The 17,728-nt window shown below is 44.7% G+C and overlaps 1 long non-coding RNA gene across 1 annotated transcript in view; it reads left to right on the top strand.

The window, feature by feature from the left end:
• Nucleotides 1-17,728, top strand: part of LOC148645747 (uncharacterized) — a 66,144-nt gene that overhangs the window by 28,553 nt on the left and 19,863 nt on the right. The window contains exon 2 of the long non-coding RNA XR_015928163.1: nucleotides 8,813-8,919. This is a non-coding gene — a long non-coding RNA (uncharacterized LOC148645747). The remainder of the gene's footprint in view (nucleotides 1-8,812; nucleotides 8,920-17,728) is intronic.

The raw sequence follows: 17,728 nt of genomic DNA, 5'->3' as shown, positions 1-17,728 counted from the left end.
CATGTATTGCTAGAACTCTCATTTTATTGTCTCCCTCTTAATACACAAACCAATAAAGTCAAATATGGATTTTCTGCTTGAAACGATATCTGTATTTTCAGGGTCCCTGATGTCCATAAATATTAATGGAAGCTGCTGCATTTTCTTTACAATGAAGCATCTTCTCAGCCGGTACAGTGCAGGTAGCCTTATAAGCTCCAGAAAGGAGCTCCGCTGTGAGTATAACAGTTAATTGCTTGTATAATGCCATAGGTATCGGGGCGATGTACAGAAATCCCTCTTTAAGTGATTAAAGAGGTGCATGAAAATTAATAATTGGCTCAGAATCCACTCAAAAAGCTGAAAGACCCGCACAATCTTGTTGAAACCCTGTCACACACTGTCTCCCCATTGTGATATTTCACTCTTACATCCCCTCGGTCGTTTTAGTCACAGGGATTTATTGATTTGTCCTCTCTGTCAAGGGAAACTTGTCAAACCAGCCTTAAAACACCTCAGAAGGCTATGTTGTGAAAATAAACCATTGAAGAGCCCACTTGATATGCAAATCTATAGAAGACAACACTTTTAAAGTCTATGTTCTGCAGCACTATATATGCAAATAGCTGCCTTTTATTAATATCAGTTTTATTGTCTGATTTGGGCCGTACTCATCAGTTGTTAAAATCAAGTGGCTAATTGTACCAAGTTCAGGCCTTGGATTAGATGCAAGCTGGTATATTTTACTGCATCTGGTTGAAGAGCTCTGGTTCACCCTAGTGGCTTCTGGGTCTCATTGCCCCCTCAGTGCAGTGATCCTCTGTATGCCCTAATTTCCATTCATTTTTAATTATGAATATGCATACAGATCACCTAGGTCATATCCTCCATATTGATCAGGAACGTAAGAAAGGTTACAAATGAAAGGAGTACGTTTGGCTTCTCAACATCAATTTATCACTTCATCTCGTCCAGCTGTTTCTTGAAAGTAACTCTGGGACTGGAACCGGGTTAAAAACTGGCCTTGATTGAAAGACGTCCAATAGGTCCATCTACATGTTATGGTTCCACCTTCTTGCCAACAGAGGGCGCCTCAAGCACTGGTTGTGCAGACCACACAGACAACAGTGTTAAGCCTTAGCCAATCACAGACTGACCAGTGTGCATTGGCCTCCACACTCTATATAAACAATACTCTCATTCACTTTCCTGTTCGGTCTCCTAACCTTGGCCTTGAGCTCTGCACTGTAACTTACCTGTTTTTTCCTCATTCCTGTGTCCTTTCCTGCCTTCTTCCTTAGCCTTGTCCTGTTTCAGCTCTCCGTCTTTTTCTTGTTCTTATGTTTTCCATTGTTTTCTCCTGATTCATCTGTGTTTCCATCTCCTACCTTCATGTCATTTTTCCCTGGGACTGCCCTCCCGGTTTCTGAATTCAGCCTGTTCTTTGTGGATTAAGTCTTCTGGTTATTATTTCTAGTTCCTAGTCTGTTGGTTACTGCATGGGGTTCACTTCCCTGATGATGTGTTTATCTGAGCAGCGATTACCACTTGTCCATCTTCTAATCTAATCTGTCATCTAAGTTGCTTCCTCATTTGCTCCCCTCTTCCCCTCATGCTGTGCACGTCTGAAGCTCTGCTCTTCTACCGAACAGCAGAGGTAGACGGGCAGCTGGACTGGAGAAGTGTCACCAGACCAGCTGTCTTTCACCAATTGGTCTGGGTGACTGGGAGAACATCCCCCTCTCCCTCCTGGCCTGGGGAATGTGGTCCAGGCAAGAATCTCCATCTACTGCCGTCTTGCACAGTGCCTCAATCTCATTAGGCAGAAATTAATTAGAACAGTCTTTATTTCAGGATGTCAGGGAGCAGGCAGTTTCAAAGGCCATGGGGACTTGGAGAGAGAATGAGGGTTGTGTTAATAATCCCTAGCATCCTTTTCCACCCCCACTCTTGCCTTAATTGCTTTACCCAGGGGCACATCCCAGCTTGAGGTTGGAAAGTTGCTTTCGTCTTCGGAGGAGAGGCTCCGTGTCAAGAGAACATGAAATGTTTTGTCGATGGGGGACCTTTCAGATAATGCAGGGAAGCAGGTTCAGTTCTTCTGATGCAAAATGTTTAGTATGAGCACCAGTGTGGCACGCCCCACACTCTCCCTCGCAAATGCCATTGCATTCCCAAACCCACTGTTTCACAATCTCATTCCTAATGGAGCCCATCACATTCCCACAGGCACCAGATTCCACAAATTCTCACTCCCGGACCAATTATCCAACCAAGTCCCTCTCCCTTCAGTATTTAATGTTCCCTCACACACCAACCCATGCTCACTATTGAGAAGCCTCCTGTAGAATTCTGTTGGGTGTGTTTCTAAGCCTTTTGAATGATCTCCTGGTACCAAATCTTTGCTCCTGCCTTTTGACCACACTCTTTGGATTTCGTTTTTGGATTGTCTTTTGGATTTCTCTCGTTACTGGACTCATTCCTCCCTAATCGACCAAGCCCCTGGATTACATCTTTTGGATTCTGCGGGATTCACGGTCACACATAAGGATCCTCCTATTCTACCAATTGGTTTCCTGACACAGTGGATGTGGGCACCTCAAGCACTTTTGCACTGTGGTCATTTAAGTGGGCTGTGCTCTTACCGTATGTCCTAATTACCACACTTTCCATAAAGGAGAGACTTCTGTGTGCGATTTGATGGGGTTTTTTTCCCCCCGAACAAAAATTGGCCTTTGTTTTATTTCTGATCCAATCATTCTTTGGGTCGATAACGCAAAGAAAAACACGACTTCACCGAAGCTAGCAAGCCTCTCGCTGTCGTTGGCTCTTCCAAAAGCAGAGCCAGCAGGTGGCCACACCAGCAGGGCGGTTTGGTGAAGTGTGGGTTTGGGCTGTTGTCTCGCAGAGCTTGGTCCCTGGGTTCGATTCTAGATGGGGATGTCTCCTCTGTGGAGTTGGCTTGCTGGTGGGTCTTCTCTGGGTGTTCCACTGGGGTCCCAAAACTGTTTGTGACTCCTGCAATGGACTGGCATCCCATCTTGTACCCTTTGTTTCTGGGGTTAGGGTGAGGTGTTGTTTGCTACAGAAGGTGTAAAAATAATTGCTTACACTTATATAGCACTTTTCTGGACACTCCACTCAAAGCGCTTTACAGGTAATGGGGAGCCCCTCAACCACCACCAATGTGCAGCCCCACCTGGATGATGCAACGGCAGCCATAGTGCGCCAGAACGCTCACCACACACCAGCTCTCAGTGGGGAGGAGAGCAGAGTGATGAAGCCAGTTCAGAGATGGGGGTTATTAGGAGGCCATGATTGGTAAGGGCCAATGGGAATTTCGGCTAGGACACCGGGGTTACACCCCTACTCTTTTCGAGAATGGATTTTTAATGACCATAGAGAGTCAGGACCTCTGTTTTACGTCTCATCCGAAAGAGGGCACCTGTTTACAGTATAGTGTTCCCGTCACTATACTGGGGCATTAGGACCCATATGGACCGCAGGGTGAGCGCCCCCTGCTGGCCCCACTAACGCCTCTTCCAGCAGCAACCTTAGTTTTTCCCAGGAGTCTCCCATCCAGGTACTGGCCAGGCTCACACTGCTGAGCTCCAGTGGGGCTGCCAGCTGGGAGTTGCAGAGTGATGTGGCTGCTGGCACATGTAGGGCAAGTGGCCCCCTGTGGTACCTGTGGGTCGGTTGCTCTTCACAAAACCCTTCTGATTATGATCGCTGTAGCTGTGCTCATCTGGTCGCTTGACAAGCAGACGTTTAGCTGTCTGAAGTGTACAGTGTATTGAGTTCTGCCACTATTTCTACAGTACATTCATGCCATTAAATCTTTAAGAACTTTGGGGATGGTGGGAGGGGACTTCATTTAGCATTGTTCTTTTAATGCGGCCATGTGTAGTATTGTGATTTTACTGAAGTGCTTCGATGCCATTCGCACAATGAAGTGCTGCTTTGTTAAAATGGGGAAAGATTGCTTAAAACTCACTGACACAATATTTTATCACTGTGTTTGCTCGTTCATCCTGAAAACCGTGGGAGGTCCCTCAGATCTCTCTCCTCTTTTTTTTAGGTGCTCAAAGCTTCTCTATCTGTCTCTGACTCTTATTTTCTTGGCACCTAAATTTTGAAGGGTCTTTGAATTGTTCATAGGAGAAGTGGTGCAGAGAGAAGCTGGCAGGGTAATGGCCTGGGGTAACTTTTTACACCCTGGAAGCTGTTGTCCAAGTTGGTCAAGCAGAGCTACAAAGTGAACTCGGACAGCTGAACACAAGAACAGGACACGTTCACTGTTGGTACCTGGGGAAGTTTTGACCATAACTTAAAATTAAAACGTGGAAAAGCAACCCACAGTTTGACAAGCTTTTTGTGGCTAACAGGCCAGCTGTCGTAACAAGCAATATGCTGTATTTGTACATTTTCAAAGGGCTTCTGAAAAGGGTTGGAGTGTCCTAGAACATAACTTCAGTTCAAATGCATAAACAGATTAAACCATATTCGTTTAAATCAAATATTTCCTTCACTATCTTATGGGTATGAAAAGGCAAGGAATTTTTGCAAACCTGAAATAGTGAGTTAACAAAACCTGCTTTTCTAGATCTTCAATTAGGGTAAAACAGGAGTTCTGTGCCAAAGGGGTGTCATTATTTAATGCCACAAAGCTTTCGATCGAGTGCTGCTGGCAGAGATTTACAGTCACTCCTAAGTTAATTAATTAACTGACTTAGGCTAATTGAAATTGCATTTCAGTTGTAATATTTGTTGAAAGAGCCACAGAAAAGGCTTATTTAGTGGTGTCTTGTTCCAGGAGCTCAATTAGAACTATAACTGGACGCTTAAACTGACGCCAATAACTGATGGCTTAAACCGCGCATGAGATCTTCGATCTCCATAAGTGGGGGAAAAAAATGTTAAGGTAACCACACGCAAGGTGATGCATCAGTGAGTGGTTGCTAGGTTACTGTGGTATCAGCAGGATTCTAATGCAGAACGCTGTTAATTAGACAAGGGAACTGAACATCTTATGGTGCCCGTCATACTGTATCTGCTGGTGAAGAGCTCCGCTCTCTTAAACCAGTTAATTGTTAAGGAAACAAGAAAGCACGCTGTGAGGACAGTTTGGTATGCCTGAAGACAGGGGAAAGGGGGAATATATATGGTGTTAATGTTGCAAAAACTGAAATTTAACAGTGTGGGGATGCATTATAAAATCGTTTCTCCACGGTTTCTTCAGTTAGTCAAGATACACGTGTTTTCGTGCTCTGGAGTTCAGTTTTCAGTTGCCTAAAAAGAAGATATCTGCCCTGAGCTCATCTCAACAAGCGGGTATGGTGCAGTGTTAGACACCCATCATACAACAGATGAGTGGGGTGAGTCACAGGGTCTTTCTGCTTTGCCACTAATGGCCGGTGGGCAGCCCTGAACAGTTAGTCGTTAGGCCAAAGAGAGGGGAATCACTACAGCAGCTTCTGAGCAACGTGGGATAACAGATTGAGCAAGCCAAAGGCTGGTGGGGCTACAGAGCGAGATGCTTCCACGTTGTTGAAGCTGAAGCCGATACCCAGCCTTCGTGCACAAGGATGGCATTCAGCAGTACTGTATGTAAGGGCTAAATACCATCCTTAGCTCAAATGGGTCTGAAGCACCGTCTTCATAAAGACTCGGCATAAGGAAAAAAAACAAGCTGTGCTGTTTCTGCATTAAGGGGACGTTGACACTCTCAGCTACCAAGCAGGCTTGATGGGCAGAATGACCTCATCTCAATTGTAACCATTCCTCTGTTCTTCTGACTCTTAGGAGACAAAGGAAGTGATGTCGCAGTATAACAGCATCATTACACACTATGGAGCTGTGATACAAATGCGCTCTTGAGAGCTATCGATTTTTCTTTTCTCAGCGGCCCTAGCAGTATTAATTCACGTTCTTATAAAAATAACAGACTGGCTTTGCATGTTTGGTTAAAGGCTGCATGGAAATCTGCAAAGGACCCAAATTGTTTCTCTGTGCCATTCAGGCTGTGTGATGTGCTGAGGCAAATGACCTACAGTTCCTTTATCTGTCTCAGGGACACTTCAATAATTGATTCGCAGTTGTTCCCGGTGGGCTCAAGTAGCCTGCCTTATTCCTCTAGCCTTGTGAAACGCTTGCTTGTTCTCAGACGCCGAAAGCGCGGCCCGCAATCCCAGCAGCATGTGCTGCGAAAAAGGAAGAAAAGTGGCAAAAAAACATGAATAAATAAACCTCTGTAATTTCAAGCCACGAATCGGTGGGGAAAAAAGAATGGGAGAGAGTCTGATGCAGAGTCGTCTTTCTGTTCCACTGCTGCTGAGTTTCAAGCTGTCCTTCACCTGGCAGTCAACTTAATCTTATCTCGGCAAAACAGTTTTGCCTCGCACACAAGAGTTGTTTCATATTAAGGATGCGAGGCCTCTTGGGAGAATAATGCCTTGAAAGGCACGTTTTCTGTGATCCAGTGACAGTTCTCATGAAAGCGATCTCAGGCCAGTATTACTTCGCCAGGCGGATTGGCAGCATGGAGATGGAGCCTTTAACCTGCGACCAGCTCTTTCAGTTTCTGCCTCAAACCCGCCGCAGAACGGCGGGGGGGCAGCTGTTGGAGAGGTAGACGCGCTGCCCATGACAAGGGGCTCATCTCCCCTTCCGCTTGACTGGAGGTGTATGAACTGAGGGCTGAATTATGGAATTGTGAGGAAGTGGACTCCTTGTTAACAACAACAACAACGAAGAAGTCTTTCGGCAGGTATGTGTTCGCTCTGCCATGGGCACCAGGCTCCTGAGGTAGCAGTAAATGGTTTGCAGAGCAAGCAGAGAATTTTAATGATGTGTGGTTTTTATTGAGACAAATGCTCATTTTCGACCAGGGCAGGGTGAGATGTGGGGACTGGACTTAGATACCCATCCATTCCCTAATCATTTCATCCAATTCAGAGTCAGGGGGGAGCAGGAGTCTATCCCAGCAAGCAAAGAGCACAAGGTAGGGCACACCCTGGATGGGATACCAGCCCATCACAGAGCACAAATATACACCGATACGAATGCACTCGCACATTCGTCGGTTTTCCTGGAAGCCAATTAGCCTAACTTTTGGAGTCTGAGAGGAAAGGAGAACATACACCTGGAATCAGACATCTCTGATCTACATCCCATGGTGCACAGCTCCAAATCTGGCAGCCATAGTGTCCACACTGGGTCCTGGTGACCTCATTGAACTGCTCGTCTTCTTCAGAGGGCCCATTCCACACTTTTCAAAGGCCGTAAGGGCCTTGCTGATTTAAAGGGGCCTCTAGCCTGGTTCACCCAGATTGGATCTGTGCACCTATGGGCATAATGTAGTGAAAAGGAAATGCAGAAATATATTGCACAAACCTACTCAATTCTTTCCTCCCTGACTGCTGTCTCGACCTGATTTAAAATGAAAAGAGATGGCCAGGTTTGTTTATTAGCTCAAGAAGTAGATATCCGAAACGGTTGAGGCCAGCGTTCTTTTATTTCGCTATTACGTCCTAAAGCTCTGGCAACGTTGAAAGACTTCTTAGTCAAAATGACGGAGTTGCTGCTTTGTAGTTCCTGATGCTCTGCTCCATTTGTTAAAAGGGGAGATGGTTATTAAAAGTGAACACTCATCCTCTCAACAGATTTTGCAGGCAGCCTAACGTGTGAGCTGTTAAGGTGCCAACGCTAACAGCAGATGCAACACAGTTCGTAAAATGCTCAGCCCTTTGATGTGTGGACTTGGTAATAGATTTAAAAAAAGGAGTTAACAAATGCTTTAGGCATGAAGGCTACTATAGTATATAGACATCTAGACAAGGCTAGAGACTAATCAAAGAACACTTGCTAAAGTGAATATTCTACGTCTGTTTTGTGCTTTAAAAAGTAAGTGCTGAGGTATAATCAGACAATTCATACCACATAAATAAATGCTGTTTCATAGGACAGACATCCACCAGTTCATTCTGTCCCATTCCACTTAAATTTAATATATCACGGTCTAGGGGGAGGATAAAAAACAGGGACTTTTCAGTGGGAAAGAAAGCAAATTCAGTTTAGGCTACTTGGAAACTGTTAGGAGCTGGGACTGTTGTTCCAGACTTTCATGCAGTTTAGGAGGAGAAATGACACCAAAGCAATTGGTTCTGTGTCCACACCATAAACGTGTGTGTGTGTGTGTGTGTGTGTGTGTGTGTGTGTGTGTGTGTGTGTGTGTGTGTGTGTGTGTGTGTGTGTGTGTGTGTGTGTGTGTGTGTGTGTGTGTGTGTGTGTGTGTGTGTGTGTGTGTGTGTGTGTGTGTGTGTGTGTGTGTGTGTGTGTGTGTGTGTGTGTGTGTGTGTGTGTGTGATTCCTTAGCGCATGCACACACGCACACACATTAAATGTAGCTTGTTTATTTGCCAGCGACCGGAGCAGAGAGATCTTTCTCGAGCGCCAATAGTCAATAGCTAAGACACTGTCTTTAGCGATGACAGATTATTCTGTCTTCGGCCGGGAATTTAAATCGATAGGAGTTCAAGGTGTGTGCAGGGGCCCTGCGTCTAGGATTTATCAATACGCATCTGTGAGACGAGAAGCTGGCCAGTGGAGTTGGGGATGGGGTTGGAGGAGGGTAGGATAAGAGAAGCAAGAAAAGATTGTATATCACCTCTGTCTGCATCAGCTGGTGCAATTAAAAAGGGAGAAGGTGGCACGAGTAAACCTGCTGGGGAGATAAATTGTTGCCATTAGCTTCCTCATTAGTTGAAAGAGATATTCCTATAGCCCCCCGGTCATTTTTTTCAGCTCTACCTTACTCTGCTTTCTTTGTCAGGTCCTTCAGCTGTCCATCGCGTTTCCCATGAGCCTTTTCCCAGCGGTCAGGCTCATTCTCAAGGCAGCCAAATCTTTGCACAAACATGCGAGGACCTGTCCTAACAGGTAGGCGAAGTCTTTTTTTTTCCTCTCCCATCTCCTGTTGCTGCTGCTGGAATTTCAAAGGCAGGAAGGAGGCTTTGCAGCGCTTTGTGCGCCTCCTCTGACTGATGTCTTTTGTTCCTCGCTGGCATCGGAACTTACTTTTTTTTTTCTCGCTTTGGGTTTGACGTCTGCCCGTCGCCTCGGATGGAAGGAACTTCCAAGGGCACTGAATCGTGGCAGGGTTCAAGCTCTTCCCGAATGAAAATCCTGTGATCTATTATTTAAAGGCATTTTATGCCGGTTTATTGTTTGCCTGGATCTCTCCCTTTTCATCATCGCCTAGGGATTTGTGCCAGATAGGCAACAGGAGGAGTCTGGACTAGGATGTGTAGCTCGGCATATTTCTCTTTCCTAGCAACGGAAACTGGAAGAGATTCAAATTGATTGACAAAGCGGTTATTTGACATGAGCTTTTTGTCGGGGTTGTACGTTAACATACCAGTGAGGCATTTATGGAGAGTAATTAGCAATCTTTAAAGGTCAGACATGTAGGAAACGAACACTGAGAGGCATGTTTAGGCTCAATTAACACTCTCGATTTACTTGTGATCAGCAACTCGATTTCTGCAGGTGCTGCCCTCCGCCAAGTTCTCAGATCAGAGCCTCAATGTGCTAGGCTGCCTTTTCAACCCACAGCCCAGAGGATGAGCAAGCCTTGAGCGATCATTAAAGAATGACGGAGCTGTCTCTCTTCTTGGGGGGAGCTTTCTGGAGCTGTGACCTTTAAGTACTCAAATAAAATTAACCTTAGATGAAGAGCAAGTCTCCTGCATGAAACAGCACATATTTCTGTGGCTTCCTGAATGAATGACAAGGTCGCATCTGTTAAGATGTTTTTTCAGTCTCAATGATCACAATTAAGATTCAGATTTAGATTAAAAGCATCGAAAACCCTATGTTCATCATCAGCTCAATCTGAAACGTAAACCAAGTCTGGTTTTCTATTCCTTTTAATGTTGTACGGGGAAAACTAAAAAAAAAAAGAAATCGAGACTTTCACAAAGAGGTTTCACTGTTGATCCCTCAGGACATGATGTGTGGAGACATACGGATATCATGTACCCTGACCTTTTCAACATCTTCCAGAACATCTCGGAGACAGCCTGCTCGGGGAACATCCTCTGTCAGACATGGCTGAAATTGATGGAGAAACAAGAAAAAAAACTATTGTACTGTACAATACTTTACTGAGTTTCTAATTGGTCCAGATCTCCAGCCCTTCAATTTTGAAAGCTCACATACTGAGGCTCTCAGTCATTCTGCAGCAGATGTCCTTTCAGGGCGTTTTTCTGAATCTCAGCTGATCAAAAACCAAAGCCAAACCATTAAATACTCCAAGCTCATAAATTTACAGACTTGAAGTTAATTAACTGATGCCCCATTTTGTAGGACTTGTTGGCCACAGATACTATTACTTATGCCCCTTGTGATATTTAAAGAACTGCTGTTTAGGAATACAAATTAACACTGACTGATATGTGATATTGTTATTCTATAAATTATCTAGCTTAATTATCTATCATACACTTTAATGTTAATTGCAATTTGTCGTTAATTGGCATATTTCATCAGGTGATCATGACTACAAAATACTGTGGTAAATATTCCTTCCTAGGTAGTTAGAAATTGATCTAATGCAACCGATTGTGTTAGAATTTTTTTTTTGCCAACTACAAAAAAATAATCACGGGTTGCAGACGGCATTGCTTTTCAGACTAATTTCTCTCCTCGATTTAGACAGATAGAGGCAGTTTTCCATTAGCTGAAGTGACATAATGTAATGACACACTGTTTGTTATTGCTTGCTCCTGCTTAGTTTTCTGCAAGGTTGCTGCACATTAGCTCTGTGTCAAATTTTATTGTTCTACAAGTCCGCAGTAATTTCCTGCCGGATAAAAAAAAATATTTTCCTGGAATATAATCGTGCATCGGATTCAGGGTGACACCTTGAGATTTTTCTCTTGCTTTTTTTTTTTATCATTGGTACAGTACATGGGCTTCAGTTGTCCTCTTACTGTTGAATCCCAGTGAAGTTTCAGGTTGTTATTGTCATGCCGCTGCTCCTGGGGGCGCTGTGGCCTGGGCTAGCTCTACTGCAGCCTCTGGCCCCGCCTCGTCCACCTGTCAATCAAGCCTGTTGCTGCGGAAACAGCAATGACTTCACCCAGGTGGGATCAATCTCTGCTACTGCCCCAGTGTAACCAATCGAAAGGAGAACTCGATAGCGCAGGGGGAATGCTGAAGCGTGATGGGAGAGAAAGGAGAAATTAAGTTCATGGCAGGGCGAAATCACCAGAACATGGCCAACTTCGAGTGCCAGCTGACTGTTGCAAAATGTTCAGAAGAGACCACGCACTTGTTCTGGATGGGTGGAGGTCTTGCTGTCCTTGTTCGTTCCCTCCTCTCTCCATCTGGGCCCGAGTCTCTGCTTCACACAGCCCATGGCTAGTGCTTTGGCAATGCTCATCGCAGGACCAAACTAGGTTATTGACTGTGTCTCCTTCGCTTTTCCTTGGAGGGCCAGAGCTGACCTTTGCTTAAGATGACAGATGTATAAATCAAAGAGGAATCAGGAGCTGTGCTGACACTGGAAAAGCTCACCGTTGAGGGTGGAGGGGGCCTTTTCTTCTTCTGCTCCCATTAATAAGTTTTTTTTCAAAAAGTTACAGGCTACCATATGTACTTGAAGCTCCTTTGGCAGTGACATTCGATATTTTCTTTTCCTAGTGTTGTTTTCTTTAGGACAGGGGTCTCCAGCCCCAGTCCTGCAGAGTTAATAATAATGAATAATTGCTCACACTTATATTGCGCTTTTCTGGACACTCCACTCTGAGCTCTTTACAGGTAATGGGGGATCCCCTCCACCCCCACCAGTGTGCAGCCCCACCTGGATGATGCTCCAGTCCCCTCACACACACCAGCTCTCAGTGGGGAGGAGAGCAGAGTGATGAAGCCAGTTCAGAGAGGGGGATTATTAGGAGGCCATGATTGGTAAAGGCCAGGGGGAAATTTGGCCAGGACGCTGGGGTTACACCCCTCCTCTTTTAGAGAGACGCCCTGGGATTTTTAACGACCACAGAGAGTCAGGACCTCAGTTTTACGTCTCATCAAAAGGACAGAGCCTTTTTACAGTATAGTGTCCCCGTCACTATACTGGGGCATTAGGACCCACACAGACTGCAGGGTGAGCACCCCCTGCTGGCCCCACTAATGCCTCCTCCAGCAGCAACCTTAGCTTTCCCAGGAGTCTCCCATCCAGGTACTGACCAGGCTCACACCTGCTGAGCTCCAGAGGGCTGTCAGCTGGGTGCTGCAGAGTGATGTGGCTGCTGGGCAAATCCAGTGAGTCTCCGTTTCTGGTCCTGAAGAGCACTGGTCCTGTGGGTCACATAGGTCACCTATTAAAGATATTTGCTCCACCTGTCAACTATCAATGAATCAAAGAATGAATCTGCCCAAGGAAGAGAATTCTCGTTCTTGAGGCCTGAAAAGTACTTCAGTTTTAGTCCTATAACCTCACCTGCTTAATTGATCACAAGGGAACTGTTCAATTTTTGGAAATGAGCAATTTGATGGGGACCTGCAGAGACTGCTGGACTGGGGGCTCTCCAGGAGAAGGGTTAGGTATCCCTGCTTTAGACAAAGGTGTTTCAAGATCTAGAAGTTATTGGGTTTGCAAAACCAGTATCCCTTTATACACAATGATGCATAAGCATGGAGCTTTTTTCCCTGTTGGAAAATGGCAGTCGTTTGTGTTATGCAGGTTGATGGAAAGAAAAAAAATCCATACCTCTAATGCATTACTTTGTCATTCAGTTCACCTGATTGGTGGCAGCACCTTTTTATCAGAGACACTTGTGTTTAGTCCAGGGGTGGCTATTAATAATGAAAGAAAAGCCTTTTCCCAGTTATTTGTATTGTTCTCTAAGACGCAACTAAATGAGAGGCCTCTCATTCCTGTGATCTTCAATGCTGTTACGGGGACTCGCTCCGATATTTAGTTTCCATCTTAAAGGAGTCTTTCTTTTCGCCATTTGATATTTTCCATTTATAATTCTCAAAGAAAAGGAATGCCCCACCCACTTTCTTTCTCGAAATGCCAGTGGCTTTTTCTTGGGTTTCTTTGATGTTGAAGGGTTTCATTTCCAGCCAGGGGGATCAATTTTGTTGATGTGTCTTAATGTGAATTTAATGGTCCCTTGTCTGCAAGCTCCAAAGAAAAGCATTAGTTTGACTGCAAACCTCATGGTCACGCCTGTCCAGAGAAAAGTTTTTCTGGCTGTAGCAAGTGTGATATATTTTGCAGTGTGCTCATGATTTCAGCTTTTGAATTACTGGGGGGAAAAAAAAGAGGTGCTATTTTATCACTGCCATTTTTAGGTGTTTTTTTTTTAACAGCTTGTGAGTTTGTCAGGTTTAAAAGCTTCACCCAGTGCAGACCATGACTTTTTCCCTCTTGAAACTCTTAAACTAACTCCGCTCAGGAGGGGATCTTTGCGAATGTGAATGAACATCTGGACCTTTTCTTAAACGGTGCTTCCCAGATGCTCTACCACTGAGGTGCCGGGGAACATGATGTGTAAATATCTTGGGGTTTCCTTGATCCTCCAGAAAAAAGCTGGTCAACATAAGAATGGTTTCAAATGAGATGCCATTTGGCCCTTCGAGCCATTGTAGTTAGTAGCCAACTAATCCCAGGGTCCTATCCAGCCGTTTCTTGAAAAAAGCCAGGGTATTTTCTTCAACAACACGGCTGGGTGTCTTGTTCCACACTCCTACCATCCACTGTGCAAAGACATGCCCTCCCCCCCATTCTTGGTTTTAATCCTTCTGCATAGTTATCACTATTTGTAATACATTTCAAACTCATGCAGTGTGGGACTGTGCTGCTCTGTTGTCCGTGAGATTTGACGGCACCCTCGGTGAGTCCTGGCTTCTTCCCCCGGTCTGTTTCCCTTTCTGCTTTCTCAAAACGCTTGTGTTTCATGCCGGACAAGCCAATCTGGAACTTGAACCTTACTTTTGTCACGATTGTAGTCCCTCCTCCTTAAGGGTGCTCCGGCTCTTCCTTGTTTGCCTCATTCCCCGCACCTGTCCTCTGTTCCCAGTCCACCTTAAAAGCCAGACGTTCATCCGGGCTCTGCATCTGATTTCCATATCGTGCGAGTCCGGGACCTGGAAGCGCCTGGTCCCGTTAAGGTTTTAACCTCTGTTCCCGTTCCCTGTCCGCCGGTTCCGACCCGGTTCATGTTTTTAATTCCTTGTTGGATGGATCACCTGGCTATGGACTTATTCTTGTGTTTTTGTTTTCCCTCTCTGGATTACTTCTGGATTGTTTGCCTCGGCCACACCTCCCCCGTGCACCAGCGCACTTTGGACACGCCCCCCCGTTTTCATCCCCGTATTCCTGCATGATCTTTTCCCCTGTATTTCCTTACGATTCTGGATTGTGTTGTCCGCATAGGGTCCGGAAAGAGCTGTTCGTTACAACTTTTTAATTCATCCGTTTAGTCCTGACATCCACACGAGCGACAATAACATGACCTTTACGCTATATCAGATATGATTCAATGGATCGCGTGCAAAACGACGGAGCAAAAACAGAAGACAAACATTAAAAGAAATAATAAAGATCAGCCCGACACACCTGTTGAGAAAAGATTTTGTTGCATTACAAAACTTCAGCTGTATTTCATCTCAGGAGAGCACCAACTTGTGTTTAGTTCCCTTGGTGTTTTAAACTAACTGCCAAGAGGAATTGATATACTTGAATTTCTGAGCTCAGGAAGTACAAAAAGAAAATGCTTATCCCTAGGCTTTTCCACTGACAAATTACCTATATGCTTATAGTAATACATACATCTCTGACTGATAACAGCTCTCTCTGAAACTGCTGTTGGCTGTAGACTTTACAGCTCTCTATTTGCAATGTTCCACAGTAAGGGCACTGGAAGGGCTCAATAACTGTTGACATCATGCTAAGAGACTATAAGAATTTATATTGACTGGAAAATAGTAACAGTAGCAAAAAAAAAAACTACACTATTCAGTGGTCTGATTTAAAACCTACTTTAAACCAGGATCGTCTAGAGAGACGATCCGAATAAGATATTTTTTTAGCAGCTGCTGTAAATGATTTAATAAACAGTATCTTCTGTGGGGGAGAAGAGAAGTTTATCTGTCCATTTATTGCCAGGCTGCATTTTCTACAAAACTGAAGGTGACTGCGCTCCAGTATTCAGTCTGATCAAATATTTAACGGTAGGGCTGAAAGACAGAGGTTTCGCAGGAACTGAATCGTAACCTGGTCTGCAGACAGCTGCTCTCATCTCCTGTCAGAGAGTATCCAAGATCTCTTTCTTCCACTCCCACTGCATGTCAGGAACGGAGCCCTCCTGTGAAGTGTCTTCACTCTGTGATTAATGCTTATCTCCTAATTGTGCCGGACATCTGTATGAAATCCATTGCTAACCGGAACACTTTGGAGAAGTGTTACTACTGTAGGTGAAAACGAGGCAAGGGGGCAACTGTCCAGGAAGAAAAGTGAAAATTATGAATGATATTTGATATTTCTTATGTACAGTATAGGGTGTGGTGCATACATTTTCTTTGTGCTGTGCCGTATGATGTCAATGCTTCGTGAGTTCTCTCCCAGGCCTGAGGAAGAGCTATCTTGAAAAGTGTAGTATTACACAACAGGCAGGCTGTCAGATGCGAGACTGGGGTGTGGAGACCTTTGATTTCTCGGCTGTTGGTACAGAGGACCAAGCATGTTGTCAGACAACCCGTGCCAGGACCGATATTTTGGAGCGCAGAAGTTGTTTAAGTAAAATCTAAGCATCTTGCCATGCAACTCCGAAGAGGAAAACCGCTGTGATTACACAGTGTTCTGGCCAACTGGTGATAATGTCAATACCCATGTTTTTTTAAACTTTCTTTCTTATGGTGTTACAGTATGTAGAAAAAAAATAGGTGGAGGAGAGTCAAAAACTTATGCCAAAGCCTACATGATCGTTTCTCCTGTTGTGAATTCTGGGAATGTATGAAGCTATTTTATTGAAATGCTTTTAAAAGGTCAGTTTATACTTGTATGGCCACCATTTAATGATTTTTCTTTGATCAGGCTTCAATCTTTACAATTGGCTGTCGTGAAGGAAACCATAGCAACATGCTGTTTCTGTGGTTTTAAATGTGGGTCTTAAAGGCTTCCAGGAGTCCAGTCATTTTCATAAATTTGTCGTTCCTTATAGTACTGTTAAGATAAATGATTGTACCTTTTTTGTTTTATCCACTTTCACGTAACTATTGATTTAAAAGGCACTGCTCATCAGTTCATCAAATCATAATTTGCAGAACAATCGGGTGGAACACGATGAGGATTCAGTCCTGGTGCGGACAGGGAACTGAAAACTCGGATAACAGTCTTCAGTGTTCTCCCCAAACTCGACTACCCCCAGAGCAGAGACACCACAGAAAAGGCAGGTTTCAGCAAAAATCCCCACATCCCTTTACAGGCCAACAAGGGAATACACTAATTATTTAAGTGGGTCTCTCTCGGCTCTGGTCTTGCCTTTCTTTAGTCTTTCAGGCAACATTAAAAATTGATCCGCTGCTTATCATTAGACTGGCGAACGAGCCACTGCCCTGAGATGCCTTGGGCTCGTCTTCTGTCTGGCCCGGTATGATAGAGTATGTCCCGCGGGTCCAGCATCCTCCAAAAAACAGGTAATGAAAGGGGAGATACAGTCCACCAGGACCACTTTCTGGGGCAGAGCAGAGTGGAGGAGGACAGATCATGAAAGACTGGCTTAATCATAACAGAAACTGCTCCAGGTGCTTACTTGCTGTTGCTGCGGTTTCTGTTTCCTGATGTCCCGATTCTGTTGGCAGTGGGGTACGTGAGCGTGGGCTACCTTCCTTCGAGCAAAGAGACCCACTGGGCTTTAAAGCTGGTTGAAGATCTCCACCCCTAACTGGAAGCAGAGACTACACCCTGGACGGGACACCATCCAGTGGAAGGGCGGTATGAGTGTCCACGCACAGGGAACAAATTTGGGACCAGGATTCTCAGAAATTTGGGAGATGGGAGGAATCCCGGCACAAATCTTTTGAGAATTGCAGGAAGTATAGCTAAAACTCCACATGGAAGAAGCTATGTGTTGGAACTGAGCCCAGGACCCAAGGATATGAGACGTGTACTGTACATACTGTATGGTATTAAGAGAGACTCATCTTTTTCTTTGCCTTTTGCTTTCTGTGACAAAGCAAGTCATTTGCGTAACATCACTTTCTGAAATACTTTTGAAAAGGAATCGTCGGTAGTGAGGTTCCAGGATTAGCAGGCAAGGCTGATGAATCTCGGTGATGTATCTGTTTTTTGTTTTTACAGCTTGAAACAAAACTCTGCACCAGCTGCTGCCACAAGCAAAAATCGAGCCTGTTGTATTCACCCTCAGTGACCTTCATTCTGAAGCCATCTCTTCCTGTGTCTGAAATGAACCAGAACTCATCCATATTCAGTCTTGTTTCAGTAGGACTCTCACATGCTGCTGTTGAGAGGGTCTCTCTGAACTTTGTCCACCCTCTTTCTGCTGAAGCTGCAGTATTTTATAAGGTGGGCATTCAGAACTGGTTTGACCTGGAATGGAAGAATGCTGGACACAAGGGCTACTACTGTATGTAATTTTATACTGCGTTTTATATAGAAACACACGGTACGCAACTAAGTAACCAATTGTGTTAAAAGAAGTTATCTTTGGCAAATAGGGAA

Source organism: Lepisosteus platostomus, chromosome 18, assembly GCF_059453375.1.
Source record: "Lepisosteus platostomus isolate fLepPlt1 chromosome 18, fLepPlt1.hap1, whole genome shotgun sequence".
In the NCBI taxonomy this organism is placed as follows: domain Eukaryota; kingdom Metazoa; phylum Chordata; class Actinopteri; order Semionotiformes; family Lepisosteidae; genus Lepisosteus; species Lepisosteus platostomus.
This window is presented reverse-complemented; position numbering and strand designations above follow the sequence as displayed.